We start from the raw sequence: 13,375 nt of genomic DNA, 5'->3' as shown, positions 1-13,375 counted from the left end.
ACTCTCTTTCATTCCTGTTTTTCTCTCCTCCTCCACCTTCCCTCGCCTCCTTCTTTCGCATCCAGCAGAGGGACAGCCAGCCGGGGCCCTTCAAGTCAGTAGGGACAGTGGTCTCTGCTTATCAGAACCAAAGAATGTTAGACGGCACACAGCTGGCCGCGGCCTCCAACCCCCTAGCCAGAGCGCAGCAATTAGACCTTGGTCTGAACATGTCTGCCACACCAAACTCAAGGAGAGTCCGCTTTCAAGCTGCTAAAGTGTGTGTGTGTGTGTGTGTGTGTGTGTGTGTGTGTGTGTGTGTGTTCACAACAGGATTCCCTTTTTATGGTAACTGCTAAGTAAGACCTGAGTGATAGATGCCCTTCCGAGACCCAAGAAACCCAAAGGTATTTACATACTAGGAAGAAAAAAAATGTTCTGCGGAATCCACATTCCTTCACCATGCAGTGATGTCTACTGAGCTGAAAAAAAAAGATGGGTGTTGTTTTCTTCCCCCATTTGCCTAGGCACAAACATCCCACACACACATGCACATGCACACTCGCGCACACACACATATGTGCACACATATGTACACTCTCTGCCCCCAGACAGCTCAGACCTGCACTCGCCTGGGTTCGGAAAGGAAGCGGAGCATGAGGCCCCGGAAGGCAGGACGGCACAGGGGTCAGGAGCAAGGCTCAGGGATGGGCCGCCTCGGAGCCTAACCCCTGCCCTGCCCGTTTGCTGTGTGCCCTTGGGCCAGCTTCCCCTCGGAAAGGGGAGTTCAACTGCAGACTTGCTATGCCGAACAGAGAAAGGCCTGGGCAAATGTCGACTGTGACCAGTACTGAACCAGAAGAGGCTAAATCCTATTGCTGGCAGGAAGGACCAGACCCTCCAGAAAACGGCTCTGGATCTCTCAGGCCTTGTTCCAGGCTGGTCCACATCCCAACTCCTACTCCGAGTCTGGTGTTTGGACTTTCTGGCACTTTCTACCAGGCGCCGCCCTGCTCCACACCTGCAGTGCCCAAGGCCGCCCTTGGGGACCTGACAGGACAGGGACCGGCTGCGGGGGGCCTGGCCCCAGGGGCTCCCACACTCCCCTGTGTGAGACCCATTGCCGGTAGGATTTCACAGGCCACAGCTTGTGCTGGGAGGCAATGGGGCCGGCAGCCTTTCCAGAGGGGACCTGGAGAAAACTGCTCCACCAACCTGAGCCACAGTTCTCAGATTTGTAAAATGGAGGGATAATCATACTGACGTCATAGGATGGAGGGGAGGCATGTCCGTCTGTCTGTCAGTGCCTTACACAGCCAGGGCACATAAGCACTCAGCACAGCACTGGCCTGATGCCACCTTGATTTTTATTTCACGCGGGGAAGGGCGTGGGTGTATGCGGAGAGGAGTTTCTGCTCTTGCCTGTGCCTTGCGCTGCCCTGACAGCCTGGCCCCTGGGACAACCCCTCTGGGGCCTCTTAACCCGGATCCTCTAGCTTCTATTTCCTCTGAAGCATCCCCCCCTCCACCCCCCTCCTATCCTCCAGGCAAGGGCGGTGGCCCAGGTGCCCAAGGCAAGCTCAGGCTGGACCCAGGGCCATGCTCCCTCCTTCTACCCAACACTTCCAGGCACGACCCGGGGCAGGTGTGTGTCACAAAGCCTCCGATGTTTCCAATCCTACCTGGTAGCTGTCCTGTCACAGCTCTCGAGAGCTGGACAAGCAGTCCAGAGGCCCCAGGTTTGTGTGGCAAAGGGGGCCGGGTCCTCCAGCATCTCACCAGCGTCTCACCGAGCCTACCTGCCTGGAAGCCCCTGGACATGCCTCCCACACACACACTGAACACAGGCAGACGGGTCCTGAGGCAACTTCACCCCCAGCCACGCACAGAATCAGGAGTCTCTTATGTGCCTGTGCCTCAGATGTCCCAGAACCTGGGCAGGGCTCCCGGCCAATGCCACTCACAGACCTGAGACCAGGGCTCGGCCCAGCGCCGATGTCACCTGCCCTGGGAACCTGGCAGACGGCCCACTTTTCACCCCTAATTATTTTCTTTGGCTGCGTGGGCGTGGCATGAGCTAAAGAGATTGAATCAGGACCGACAAGGGGAGCAACCTGAGTCACAGGAGAGGTGGGACAGGGTGAGGAGGTGACCATGGGTTCCCAGAGACTGTGGGGAGGGCCAGGGAGCCCAGGGCTGCCAAAGAAATGGGCGCCTCGTGACCCGAGGAGGAGGCTGGGGGCGGGGAGGCCAGGGCACCCCTCGCCACCCTGGGCTTTGATGACCATCACAGGGATCTTTCACTCAGTGAGGAAAGTCTGGCCCGGGAGGCCTCGAGGTTTCAGGAGGAGAACCCATCAATTAGGTGGCCACGCGGCTCTGTTTGCACTGGGCACTTCGAGAACTTCCCTCCTCCCAACCCGTCAGGTCCTGCACCATCGGAACCGCGCCAGCCGCTGCGTGCGGCCAGCCTGATGTTCCATGCCACTGGCTCGTCCCTGGCCAAGCCGTGCCGCCCAGCCAGTGAGAGCTGCCTGCGCCCGCCCCCCCCCCACGACCCCCAGCGGCTTCGGCACCCCTGAGAGTCTCTAAGCTCCCCACCCTGTCCATGCGGGGCTCAGATGCCCCAACCTACAGCCCAGATGCACTCCTCACTGCTCCCCCAAACAGGACATCTACTTGGAGGAAATGTCTGCCCAGGACCCCAAGCGTATCTCCAGCTGCTGCTGTACTCCCCGCATTTCTGCCCCCCAGGCTGTGCCGGGTGCAGTCTGCTGATCCACGGGGGGCACCGCACACCAGACCCCTGGCTGCCTCCCAGCCCCCAGCCCCTCTCTAAGCCACACTCCGGGAGATGCACCAGCAGCCCCACACCCATGGCAGGGGCTTGGGCAGAGAGCGCTGACCACGGGGACCTGTCACCACCTCCCCTTCCCTGCCTCATTCCAGTGCTCACACACACACACACACACACACACACACACACACGCCTACTTGCATGCAGACTCACGCTCACTCACATAAACTCTGACTCGACTCACACACACACACACGTGTATACTCACACTATCACTTATACACAGTCACACACTCATGCTCACCCTGGTTCAGGCTTACACTCACAATGCTCATTCACAAACATTCACACGTACACGCACACTCACAGGAACCACTGAGAGTGCCGCCCCCAGTGTTGGACACCCTGGGCCCTCCCCTCCAACACTGCTTCCGCTCACTGTGGGGGAGGTGGCAGGGTGAGGTCCTTCTGGAAAGGGAGGCTCCCTGGCTGTGACAGGATGGGCCGTCCGGGTGGGAGAGGCATTGGCTTGGGGGCAGAGACCCCTTGCTCGGGACTCCCGATGAGGTCCCCTAGGCCACCAGCCCCTGCCACACAGGCTGGGTCCAAAGGCCCCAACTGGCTGGACCCTTCCTTTAGCCCCCACTATCTCCTCTGGCGCCTTTAGGGAGAACACCTGCCAAGATGCCCCCACCCCCTGCTTGGACCCACACCTGTGGAGCCCCTACACCCCACCCTTGCCTTTGGACCTCACAGCTTCCTGCTCACACAGAGGTGGGCTGGACCCAGGGGACCGGAGACCAGTGTTAAGCCCAGAGTTGGCCAGGCCCCTTGCATCCCACCCTCCATCCTCGGGACCCAGCTTCCACCCCAGACTCATCAGGTGCTTGCAACACGGGTCAGACTCCTTCCCCCCACCCATCCCCTTGCAAGCGTGTCGAGGGCAGGGGAACAGGCCCAGGGCCTAAGGAGGGCCAGGAGTCTGCTGGGAAACGCAAGTTAAAAATACCTGCCCGTTCCAGCCACCACACATGCTGGGGCGAGCGGGCAGGCCAGGGCCGTCCCCACTCCCGTGAGCCTTCCCTGGGAAGTGAGCAGGCGGGAGCCCGACCGGGGGCCGACCTCCCCACTGTGGCATCCTGGGGCTGGGACTATGTCCTGGTCACTTCTGAGCCCCCAGCACAGGCCCTTCGCAGAGGAGGCCTCCTTCAGCTTTTCTGAAGCAGCAAATGCATGGGTCTCTCGCCCAGTCTAGAACACACCTCAGCTCACAACTCCTTCATCAGGCCCCGGGACTCCCTCTGCCTTCAGCATCACACTCCCAGATCACTGCCTAGTATTTTCCAACTGAAGGGAACCCGTGGAGCCTGTCACCAAGCCCCTCATCTTACAGAAGACGACCTGAAGCCCAGACAGGGGTAGACACTCTCCCAATGCTGCACAGCAGGGCCAGACCAGAACTCGCCACCTACTCCTAGCCCCAGCCCTCCCTTCATAGTACACCCAAGGCTTGGGATAGTTGGGGAGGCAAGGAAGTGAAAGGTGGGTTGGAGGCTAGAGCAGTACTCGGCCACCCAACCCCAAGACCCTCAGGCCTCATCACTGTCCAGCCTGTGTCAGGTGATCGCCCGGGACAGGCACTGGCAGGCCTCTCCCACCCAGAAAGGAGGCAGGGACACGACCAACACCCCAGCGCAGCAGGTGCTTCGGAGGCAGATGGGGGAGCCCACTATTGGGCCATAATGCATCCCCACGGCCCATGGGGTGTTTCCTGGGGAGGAGGGCTCAGCTTTCACCAGCATCTCCATGACCTACCGCTACAGAAACTGCCCTGGACCGAAGTCCCGGGTTCTAGAAACCTTGACTCTCACTCCTGTGCACCTGTGTGACCTTGTCAACAGCAGGGGACCCTGAACTCACCCAGAGACCCCCAGAGCCTGAGGCTACAGACCTTCCCAGTCCCCAGCAGGCCTCCCTTTAAAAGGTGACAGACTGCAAGGCGTCAGTCTAGCAGTCAGACAGAACTGGATTCCGAAGCTAGATGGGGCATCTTACGAGCTGTGTAACCCAACCTTTCTCAGTTTCCCTCATCTGGAAATTGAGCATAGCATAACCTGCGCAGGGAAGATTAAATGTGTCAATCCGTGTCAGGACTAGTGCCCAGCAGGTACTCAGTGCCCCTGCTTCCGCCCATCCCCCACCTTCCCAGGCATCTCATGGAGGTGGCTTGGGCTCAGGAGCTGCAGGTGATAGAAAACCGGCACCCAGCTGAGCCCCAACCCCTCTCGGGGGGCCTGCTGGAACTGTGTCTTGCTGACAGGACAGTCCCAGTCCCGGGCAGAGCTGAGCAGGAATTAGTACCTGCCTGGGCGAGAGACTGAGAGAAGGCCCAGGGGCCAGGGGCCATGGAATACAAAGTGACAGGAGCCCAGGGAAAGGGTGAGGTCTGCTATTCCACGGGCTGGCATGTCTCAGCCACAGCCACAGCCACAGCAACAGCCACAGCCACAGCCACAGCCACAGCCACAGCCCGTGCTCAATGGGCCCATGCTCTGGGCCAACATACGTGAGCCGTTCGGTCTCACAGTCTCCCCAGGGGGAGGTGCTATGATTCCCATTTTACAGAAAAGGAGACCCGAGGCACCTTGCTCAAGTTCACACTTGAAATTCAAGTCTACGGGGCAGCCCAGATCCCAAGCTCTCAATCACTGTGCTCTCCTGCCTCTGAGGATCAGATCTGTTCACTGGAGAGGCAGGTGAGGGTACGGGGGAGCAAGGTGCCTCCACTCCCCCAGGCAGACCCCAGTGTGCCCCCCCCCCAAGCACCAGGAGCTGCGTTCCTGCCCACCTGCAGAGCACAGCTGTCTGCGCACATCTGAAGCCGTCACAGCGGGCACGCATGAGAACACCACCAGCTACCTCTGGGTGGAAACCGCCCGACGGTTCCGGGAGAGGTAAAGTATATAAATAACATGAGCGTCACGGAGCGTAATTATTAAATGTTGTCATTTCGGAAGGAAATTAATTAGCAATGGCTGTAGCTGTCTCGTGTCTGCTTAAGCAGCGTGCATCTCAATTAAAATTTAATTGCCACAGTTTCAATCGCAGCAGGTTAAACGCCTTGAGATGGTGAGCGGGCTCGTGTCTACGTAAAGCTTGAATTAGTGTGGAGCGGATGACCTGTCACGGAAGGGGAGGGGAGGCGGCAGACAAGGAAGCAGGCAGGACAGCTAGGTGCCACGTGCTGGTGCCCACCAGGCCTGGCCAGCGGCAGCGTTTCAGATGGACGGCTGGCACAGAGGATGGCTCCTCGAACCCCCACACAGACCCACCGTTGGGAAAGGGGACGTTAAGCCTGGCACAGACTCTCAAGGGAGCCCTGCCTTCGGGCAGTGGGCCGTGTAACAGAACAGGGTCTGGGGTGGAAAGGTCAAAAGCTAGCTGGCAACGTGCCATCCACTGGAGGAAGCAAAGGTTCAAGGCAAGCACGGCCAAATCCTATCCCTCCAGGGTCATGCAGAGAGGCAGGCCACACTGGAGGCAATAGAGAAAGGTGAAGACTGGGGCAAACCGGAGCAACAGGCCCACCGTGGAAAGCAGGGCAGCCACTGCTCCCCCGATGGCTAGCTCTTGCCAAGCAAGGGTGTGCCAGACTCCCAACAAAGCCAAGAATTCTTTTATTTTGAGGGGGAGAGGGGCAGAGAGAGAGGAAGAGAGAGAGAATCCCAAGCAGGCTCCGTGCTGTCAGCACAGAGCCCAGTGTGGGGCTCGATCTCCCAAACCATGAGATCGTGACCTGAGCCGAAATCAAGAGTCAGACACCTAACCGACTGAGCCACCCAGGCGCCCCCACAAGGATGGGGTTTATAATTTCCTATGTCCTGAGTTTTAAAACACAGTGGGGGCCTAACCTAAGAGTTATCAATATTTGACCGTTTGTCCAGGAATTTCTGTAAATATAAAACATCACAAAAGTTATCGTTTTAGAAAATAGATTAGTGGCTTCCAGGGGGTGGGGAATAACTTCTAACTGGGGATGGGATTCCATTTTGGGGGTGACGAAAATGTTCTCAACTTAGATTGTGGTGACGGGGGTACAACTTGGCGAATGTTCCGAAAGCCATGGAATTGTACATTTTGAAAGGGTGCATCTTACGGTACGTGAGGTACGTCTCCATCAAGCAGTTATCAAAACATAAGGAAGTTAGGGTCTTTATCTCAAAGGCACCCCGCGGCTGCCAGTTTTCCCAGCAGAGATCTTTCACGCACATCGAACACGTCCTGAAGGACCCGTGCAGGCTGGCTTGGGGTTAGGAGCTGGGCAGACAACAGGGGAGCCCCTGGTCCCCCCCACCACCCAGCCCCAGCAAGGCTTATGACACTCTTCTCAATCACCAGACTGTCATCAGGGAGGCTGCCACCTCATCTGAAATTTAGGACGCTTCGAGGCACCTCCGGTCAGGAGCCCAGCCCCAGCAAGCCCCCAGTGGTCTTCCAACTTATCGCTCGCTCCACGGAGACAGAAGCCCCACTTTAAGCCCCGAAGCCCCACCTGCATCCCAGTGTTTACAGCCCTGCATGTGCGGTTCTGCTGATGTGGCCACCGCCACCCCCCACCCTCCCGCCAGCCCCAGGCCAAAGGGGCGCTACCTGAAGGCAGGTGCCGTGTGGCAGAGGCCCCCAGAGGAGGCACAACCGACGAGTGGTGTTTATCGCCTTTCTTTAGTGCCAACCAACCCACCGCCTGGCACAGAGGGTAAGTGGGGTGGCAGGCAGCAGCTGGGGGGCTGGCGTGGCACCCGGAAGCAGGACAGAAAACGCGCCAGCGTGTCAGGCTGCACGCGGCCTGGATGAGACACGCCAACTTGCCTACCTGACAAGCAGCACCTGGCCCGAGCTGTCAGGACAGGCGATGGGACGCCACACAACACGCACGGGGCTCTTCCCTACCCAGGCTGCAGGCCTTGCCTTTCCTTTTCAAGGAACCACAGTCTCAGAACGTCGCCCACCTACGGGCACACTGATATTCTAACCCTGTAACCTGTACGGGTCTACACTCGAAGACCATCTCTCGCCTTTTCCCCAAAACGACCCTAAGAGACTTTATTCAGGGGGGTCAGTTGGTGGAGCGTGTGACTCTGGATCTCGGGTTGTGAGTTCGAGCCCCATGCTGGGTGTAGAGATTACTTAAAAATAAAACTCTTGGGGCACCTGGATGGCTCTGTCAGTTGAGCATCCGACTTCAGCTCAGGTCATGATCTCACGGTTCGTGGGTCCGAGCCCCGCGTCGGGCTCTGTGCAGACAGCTCGGAGCCTGGAGCCTGCTTCCGATTCTGCGTCTCCCTCTCCCTCTGCCCCTTCCCCACTTGTGCTCGCTCACTCTCTCTCTCTCTCTCTCTCTCTCTCTCTCAAAAACAAATGAACATTTACAAAAATAAATAAATAAGTAAAATTCTTATTAACAAAACTTCGTTCAGGCTGTAACATCTACAAAAGTAAATAAATAAAAATAAATAAAATAAAATTCTTATGAAAAGAACTTCGTCCAGGCTGTAACACTTCCACACTGACCCACTTGTTCCCCTTCGAGTAATCTACCCACAGAGGGGCCTCAACAGCTGTTACCTACAGAGTTGTTTGTCACTAGAAGATGCAGAACACCAACACAGTGAAAACAGCTCCAAATGGCCCCGAAGGGGTGCTGGCTAAGTAATCACAGCACGTCCGAATGATGGAACACTCGTCATTGAAAATAATATTTACAGACGTATTTAATAGCATGGGAAGGGCTTATGTTAAAATACCGAGTGATAAAATCCAGGATGCAAACCGGCAAATGTAACAAGAAGTCTTAACCGGGGTGGCAATCTGGAGGAGAGGTCCTAGAAGGAAATGGACCTGGTTGCTGCCGAATAGTGGCACCATCGACCGGTTTTTTTTTCTTCATTTACACTTTCCTGAACATTCCACATGACCACTTTGACCATTTGTGTATCATTGTTTTGTTAATAATACATAATATTTGTTGGTTTATAATTATTCAAAATATGCTCTCCACCATTTGTCCACAGCATGAGATATTCCTCTCCCCTCCCCACCAGTGCCAGGTGCCAGGTATCCAGAGCTGGGAGCCTCTGAGCCTGAGGCCGGGCCTTGGGGCACTCAGCACGGCTCCCTCCTCCAGCTCAGCCTTGAACTGGACACTCTGGGTGTTCTTGGGAACCCAGAATGAGCTGTTTCCAATAAAATATTCACTCTGCCGTTTACTGAGTGCACCCTAGCTGCTACGCACCACATCAGCCCCTGGAGATAACAAAATTAATGTGGTCTGTACCCCCAGAGGACTTTGTTTAGTGGGAGCAAAAATCAAGGAGACCAGTAATTAATTGTAGAACAGGACCTGAGTCTGGGAGTTGGGGAAGAAATGGGGAGAAGCAGGGGCTCTCAGAGGAAGGAGGTCTTGGGTGTTATGGAAGAATTTGGACATTATCCTGCACTAAGGTTTGCATAAGACCAACATCGCCACCCCCCCTCCTGATGCATGACAGACACTACCAACCAATCATAGCACTTTTCCCAGCAGCCCTTGGGGTCCTTCCTGTGCAGGACGGCAGACAGCCTCTCCCAATCCAACTGGCTTGGCACAAACACAAACCCGCCCTCCACCTGTGCGTGCGGGCGATGCAGAGTCTAAGAAGGGGAGTGGCATGGCCATATGTGACATGGATCATTCTGGAAACGAGGGTGGCTGGGCAGCAGGGAGGCCAGGCAGCAGACAGGTGTGCAAACCCAAGCACTGGAAGCATACATCATGAGTGCACAGCCCATGAGCAAGGTGGAGGCTCTCCTTGGGGAGGTGACAGGGCCAGAAGGGAGCAGGCACACTTCTATGCCAGCTTCCTTCTAACCTTCTATGCCTCCCTCCTATCTCTGGGGAGTCCTGGCCCAACCAACCCTGCAGCCCGTCTGGAAGGAAGAAGATCCAGCACTTGGCTGAGCAGCTGAGCACACAGAAGGTACGCACCAGGCAGCTTACCGCCGGGGTGGGCAGAAGGCCTCTGAGGACAGCCCCGGGCACGTGGCCAAAGGCTCCCGGCCTCCCAGCCAGAGGGGTGGGCTGAGCCACACTCACTCGACCTGCTCCTCCAGAGCACGTGGCTTCGGACAGCACATGTCTCACCGTCTCAAGGATGCTTGCAACCATCTTCGAGAAAGAGAAAGGGCCCTTGGCAACCACACAGCCTCACCTGGTCATCTTACAAAGCGGGATGCCCAGCCTCGGAAATACGGAGCCATCTGCCCGAAGTCACAGAGCTGGTGAGAGACGATGCAAGAGTCTGCCCCCAGGGCAGTGCCTTCCCACAGCATGGCTCCAGCTCCTGAGTCCAGCAGAGTGCCCAGCACGGGAGGCACCCGCTACGTAGTTGCCGATTGGCCGAGGGACGCAGAGAAGGGCGGTGCAGGGCCCGACACCCTGACTGAGCTTTGGACCCAAGCCTGCCGGCCACCATCCCCCGGACCAGCCTGCCTTCCCCCTCACGGTTCACAGGGACAGGCGTAAGGCCTTATGGAGCCAGGACTCACGCAGAGCCCAGCAGCAGTGCCCTGATCAGGATCAGACGGCTGCTTTTTTGTGTTCACTCAGCCGTGGTTTTCAAAAGACTCTGATTTGCTGCCATGGAGCCACATGTGGCCAGGCAAAATGGGGATCCCTAGCGGGCTCTGTGCCTGGGCGAGCAGGGCACAGGGATGGATGTCATACCCAGGGTCTGGGCTCCAAAGATTAACTCAGACTCAGCAGGTGGGAGTCTAAGGGGGTGTGGACGTGTGTGGTGAGCCTCCAGAGAAGTCTTTCCATCTAGTCCCGGCAGCCCACCAGGCAGGTGGAGCTAGCCAGCGCCTGCGGCTGATGATCAGCACCTCAATTACTACTAGCAGGAATGTAAGAGAACGCCTGCCAGGTGCCCCACACACTGCCGAGTGCATCCCATGGGTGGCCTTCACCGAGCCGCACAACCCTCTGAGGGCTCCCAGCCCCGTTTCCAAGATAGGGAAGCCGAGGACCCCAGAGCCTCACTACGTTGCCCCAAACCACAGCAGGAGAGGGGCAGACCAGAATTTACACCCGAGCGTCACTTCTTATCCTTCCTGTCTCCAATCACCTGCCCCCCAGGAAGCAGGCAGCACGTGACCATCCTCCTGCACTGACATCCCCAACGCAGACCGCCTTCCCCAGTGTCACCCAGTCACTCCTGAGTGCTTTTATATCTGCACCAGACCCCGAGCCGGGCCCACACAAGGGAGACAGGCAGGAAACCCATCGCCAATACTGGAACTGTGCCCAGGGGGGACCCAAAGTGGGGAGTAGTGGGGTGACGGCAGGGTGGTGATGGGCAGGCAGGCATTCCAGCGGGAGAAGCCAGCCAGGCAAAGGCCTGGAGAGGAGGCTGGGAGCAGCAGGAACCTGATCAGTGAGAAGGGGATGTGAATGTCGGGAGTCTGGTGGGAACATGGAAACTGAGGGTGGAGAGCCTCATAGGGGGCCATAAGGTTGCACAACTCCACGGGGCGCCGAACTATTCCACGTGGATTTGGCCCCAACCAGAATACACAACGAATGGTGCCCGGTGTCCAACCACCAGGGGCTGCATGCAGCCTTGGGGGGGGGGGGGGGGGCGGGGACGGAGCTGGGAGAGTGAGTCGGAAAGGCTTCTGAAATGCCTCTGCCCTCCACCTCAGGGTTACAGGGCCCCAGTGATTCATGGACCCCAGCAATGCTCCCTCTGACAGGCCCCGAGAAGGATCAAATATCAAAGGCCAAGCTCTCAAGGCTTCCAGCCAAGTCCTGAGCACCCCGCCCTCCTAGGCCTCCAAGACCCACCACCAGCAGGCACCCTGACCATGCTGGTTTGGAATCAGTGTTCCAGGCAGCCCCCTCCCTCTGCAGAGCCAAGGTGAAGGGGCAGGAAGTGCCGATACCCACTTGTCAGCCAGGACCTATCTGTCCAGGCACGTGCGCTTCTAGAGGCTGTGCATTTGCACGTGCACATGCACACACACACACAGTGTTTGTGCCAACTTCCACACACTCACATCCTTCAAACCCATGCACAGACACGCGCTCCCAAACAGGCAGAGGCCCACACTCAAAACACATGCACCACCAGAGATGCACCCCCACGCAAACGCACGTATGTACAAACACACACAAGAACACACGTACCCCTACATTCACAAATACACACAACTCACAACGCGCACACCAAACACACACACGCTCTCTCTCTCTCTCTCCCTCAGTAGCACACCTTGCACATGCTTGACACGGGCCGACAAGTCTCGGAGCCTGGCCTTCTGTAATTCGGGGAAATGGTTTTCTAGAAGGTGCGCTCTAGAGCTCAGAATCCAAGCAGTTTACATTTGCCTCAGGGGCAGGGGGACCTGGTGTTAAACCTAAGCCAGGCCTCAAAGGCCTGGAGGGAGCTGCGTGCAGAGACAGCTTCCCAGAGAAGGGAATATACCCCCAGGCCCTGGGGCAGCCAGGAAACCCCGGAATCTTCCGCTCTGCAGCAGAAAGAACCCACTGGACTCAGGCAGCACCGGTTGCCCAGCGCTGGCCTTGGGTTTGCCAACAAATGAGGGGCGTGTTTGCTTTTACCCCTGCTACTGAGGAAGACCGCAGTGCCGAGGGGATGTCCAAAGGCCCGAGAGTCTCCCCCAACTGTCCTTCATTCCTCCATTTACGGATCCGTCCATTCATCCAGTCAACACTGGCTGTGGGTGCCAGCACGAGACTGCAACCCGAGTGCCACTGGGAGTCTCCAAAGTCAGAGTGGATCCTGGGGTCGGGGGGAGGGCCATGGCCTCTCAGGAGGAAAGAGCTACTTCCTGTCACCAAGCTTGTGCTGCTGGATCACTTCCCAGTGAGGGACTTCCTGATATCTCCTCATCACTGAGAAGCCACAGGAATAAGGCCCGCCAGCCTAGAAGAAGCCCTCCGGTTTCCCAACCGAGCGAATGAACAGCGAAAGAACGGAGACACCCGTGTCGACCCCCAAGTGCATCGCCTGCGTGTCAAATGTGCTGGCCACCTTTCCAGAGAGCCCCCGCCTCCTGCCACAGCCAGGCCCGCCCTCCTGTGGGCAGAGGGAAGCTGCAACCCTGCTGGGCCGGCACACGCACGTGGGAGGTGTCTGGGCAGCGGTGCCTGAGTCACTGGAAGGATCACAGTCACCAAGCATCGAGCCCTTGGACGGATGCCCAACCTGGGCCCAGCACTTCCCAGATGTTGCCTCCTTCACACCTCCCTAGGCCCACGTGACAACCTCCTCCTCCGGATGGAGAACCAGAGGCACCGAGCAGAAAAGCCCTCGCTGAGCGGGAATCAGGGCTGAGGCCAGGTGGTGAAGCCCAAGGCGGGGTGGGGTGACCCAGGTCAGGGGCAGGGGCCAGGCCAGGAGTGGGCGTCAGCTAGGGATGACTGGGGCCAGAGGCGGGAGCCAACTGGGGGTACTGGAGAGAAGGCCGGCAGGGGGAGGGGCAGGGGGCCACGGGGAAAGGGAGAGAGAAGCCCTCGGGGCTCCCGCGCCCCCATGCCAA

At 57.8% G+C, this 13,375-nt stretch overlaps 1 protein-coding gene across 1 annotated transcript in view; it reads right to left on the bottom strand.

Annotated features, from left to right (window-relative positions):
- GLI2 (GLI family zinc finger 2) overlaps window positions 1-13,375 on the bottom strand; it is a 255,689-nt gene that overhangs the window by 205,802 nt on the left and 36,512 nt on the right. The gene's annotated exons all lie outside the window — the stretch shown is intronic.

This window comes from Panthera uncia (genome assembly GCF_023721935.1).
Source record: "Panthera uncia isolate 11264 chromosome C1 unlocalized genomic scaffold, Puncia_PCG_1.0 HiC_scaffold_3, whole genome shotgun sequence".
In the NCBI taxonomy this organism is placed as follows: domain Eukaryota; kingdom Metazoa; phylum Chordata; class Mammalia; order Carnivora; family Felidae; genus Panthera; species Panthera uncia.
Note: the sequence above shows the minus strand (reverse complement) of the source record. Positions and strands in the feature narration are given on the sequence as shown.